Below are 3,788 nucleotides of genomic sequence, written 5' to 3'. Positions count from 1 at the left end.
CCTGGCTCCCAGGCTCCATTCTCCTCCTGGCTCCCAGGCTCCATTCTCCTCCTGGCTCCCAGGCTCCATTCTCCTCCTGGCTCCCAGGCTCCATTTGCTTATGGTTGGCTGGTACCTCACAGACCATTCGCTACTTGCATTTCCTTTACCTGGGGCCTACAGTTTTGTCCTATCACTAATCTCGTCAAAATTGTATGCCACACTCTAACATATATTTGTGCATAAGGTACTGAGGATTGAGACNAGGTTTTTGCATAGGCTAAGGAAGCACACTCCTGTGACTTCCANTGCCAGATATATAGTCTAAGATTTGAAAACAAATCTAACCAAAATGATCAATATTTGTATACANTGATATGGATTCCATTATATGCTATTCGCATATACAAAATAAAAAAACTCATGCATCCTTTGCATTATGAAAATCATAAGAAAAATTTTTTAAAAATCACACTATAAGTGCCCATTAGACCAGACTTATTCCCACAGAACAAAGCTGGAGTTCTTTGGATAATTTTAAAAAGGAACCTCAACCGGAATCCTTGGCTGTGTAGTGTAGAAGTATAAGCACACATGAAGTGTATCACNGAAGATCCAGTAAGCTGTAAGCTGACTCTGTCTGGATGTGAATGATTAATCTTGGGGCAGTAATTAATTTTTCATTGCTTTCCTTTTATCTTTTTGTATTGGTTCTATTTCTGGCATNCCTCTGCTGACTTCTGCAGATGGCTTAGGTTTCCTGAGGCTTTTCTTCGTCTCTCTTCTGTCATACCACGTTGCACTCTCTGGCTAAGTGTTAGCTCCGTACTCTACTTTCTGCAGATACTAGAACTCCATTGCACCATTCTTTCTTAGTGGGCTAAACATCATACCTTATAGTCTTTGCCATGCTGGAAAACAGAAACCGCAGTAATGATTTCNTGTGTATCTTACTATCTAATCTTTCTATGACGAGTGTTAAAACTACAATAAAATCTCCTGTTCTTTCCCAGAGCTCTTTGCCTAGAGTTAATTCCTCTGTTTACATTACTGTCTTGCTATATGCAGTCTTTAACACAGTTTTTAAAATGATAATTCACTGAAAAAGGTCATTTGTTTGCTGTGCACTTGTGCTTAACTGTTCTCATAAGTTGCCCCACTGTTTTCCTCTCAATTCGACTTTGGCAGAATGCAGCACTTTCCCAATGGAGGAGATGGATATATGTAATTAACATTTGTACCTTAGGTGCTTTTAAAGAGAAATTTGTCCATCTATTTTGAGCCAGCAGTGCCTTGTTTGAGATCTGATAGAAGGGAACTGTTGTATTTGTCTTTAAAAACAGGGATTATCACCTTTGACTGAAGACATCCTGATCAAAGGGTTTTTAACCTACACACTCACAGACATGCAATTTTTCTCTGTTCTTGCATTATGTAGGAAAACAACAGAGGGTTAGGTCAGAGGTAGTGGGGAAGGAGGATGGGATAGGGGGTTGTGAAGGGGAAACCCAGAAGGGAGTTAACACTTGAAATGCAAATAATTAAAATCACCAATAAAAAAATGAAAATCAAATCAATCAAACAAAAACCCCCAATAAGACCAAAAAATAAAAAATAAATGAATAAAGCCAAAACAAAACATGAGAGTGCTTCTGTGTTGGTCAACTACTCCTTGGCATGGGGTCTTGCCCTAGAGTGTGGTTGATATACTCAGGGACACTCCACTGGAAAAACATTGATTTTTGTTTTGAATGAGGGAAGGAGGAAGAGTAGAAGGGAGGGAGAGAGATTTAGAGAAATACCACATGAATGTCATATGAAGTTGTTGTGTAAAGAGGTGGGGAGGACATGTTGGCGGATGAGAAAACAGGACAGAATATATTGTATGAGAATAACAAAACCCCAAATATCCCACAACACCAAAAAGCTCTCCAGGCTGAGGGGTTGCAGGATGCAAGTTCCACATGAAAAAATAAAATATAATATAATAATAATAACCTTCATAATTAGCAAAGAGCATTACACAAGCAATTCTCTATAGTTTTTGGAGAAAGCAAAGCTAAAGGAAGTGATTATGTATCTATTGTCTCTGTCATGGAATCCAAGTCAGACATTAGCTGTGAACTGAAGAATAGTAACTGAAGGAAATATTCATGGAGATTGAATAGGGTAAGAGGCTACAGAGGAGAATGTATAAGCTTTTTGACTAGATGAAACAAAAGATATAATCTTACCCAACTGTTATGACAGTAAACAACATGCATGACTTTTGGGGTCAGATGAATAAGGGATCCAATACCAACCAGATCTGCTAATGTCTATGGAGAGACCCTTCAGCAGTTAAAAAAAAATTTTTTTACGTAACAGTTTTCTTATTAACTTATAGCACAGTGCTTGCTTAGCATTAACTAGGGTCCCCAGCGTTGTAAAGGAAAGAAAAGCAAACAGAAGGAAAGGAATAAGAGAAGTGAGGCAAAAGAGAGTGTGAAGATAAGACTCTATAACATCTCAAATGCTTCCTCTTGAGCTAGATAGTACACTTACTAAAACATGACACATAGTGGAAGAATAACTAATAAACATTAACCTAATTTCTAGTCCTTATTTTATTCTTTCTTAATAGAGATTATAATGTTAGTCAAAGAAACTATTATTATTAAAGTTAAGTTTTGCTGCAATAAACCCATCTCTCAAAAGAGGCCTCAAATTTATGACATCTTTAATTATTGCTACACACACACACACACACACACACACACACACACACACTTGCATGTATAAATTCAGTCTATTGAGCTGCTGCCTGTGTGCATGTTTGCTTAGGGCCGAGCATTTGGAATTGGGACACCCCACTAGGGGGCTCATCCTTGGGGGAGACTGAGTCTTCCTCTCCCAGCAGCCATTAAATAATTGACTACAGCTCATTTAGGGACAGGGCCTTGTGAGGTTTCTCTGACCCACGGTGGCATGTCAGTTGGTGTTGTCATTGTGTGGGTCTTGTTTAGGGCCCATATTATTGAGATTGCATGGGTTCAGCTTGCTAGTCATATACAGAAGATATGATCTCGAAGCAGAGGTCTGGCCCTTTGGTTCTGACAGCCTTCCTGCCTCTTCCTTTACAGTGGTGTGTGAGCTTTAGCTGTAGAGGTTGTGTTGCAGATGCATCAGTTGGGTTGGACACCCCACAGCCACTGACTATCTGCATTTTGACAAGTGGATGAATCCCTGTAATAGTTTCCATCTGCTGTAAAGAGAAGCCTCTTTCATGAAAAGCGAGAGTTACTTATCTATGGGCATACATAGTAGCATTTAGAATGCAGCTAGGAATTATATTGCTTTGGAAAACCTGCAGTAGTAGGTTCTTCTCTAGGGTCTATGACCAACCACAGTTAGCTAAGTTTCCAGTACCAGGCATGGCTTCCATTCTATTGAATGAACCTTAAGTCCAGTTAGTTGTTATTCCCAATACATAAGTGCCACCATTGCACCCTTGCGGATTTCTTGGCAGAGTGGCCATTTTTCTGGCTTACATCTGGGTAGGACAACTAATTTTTTTCCTTCTCTTGGCAGCTTGTGTAACACCTGTACTGGCTAGTTCTGTGTCAACTTGACACAGCTGGATCTATCACAGAGGAAGGAGCTTCAGTTGGGGAAATGCCTCCATGAGATCCAGCTGCAAGGCATTTTCTCAATTAGTGATCAAGGGGAGAGATCCCCCTTGTGGGTGGTGCCATCTCTGGGCTGGTAGTCTTGGGTTCTATAAGAGAGCAGGCTGAGCAAGCCAGGGGAAGCAAGCCAGTAAAGAACAT

This window comes from Mus pahari, chromosome 3, assembly GCF_900095145.1.
Source record: "Mus pahari chromosome 3, PAHARI_EIJ_v1.1, whole genome shotgun sequence".
NCBI lineage: Eukaryota > Metazoa > Chordata > Mammalia > Rodentia > Muridae > Mus > Mus pahari.
Note: the sequence above shows the minus strand (reverse complement) of the source record.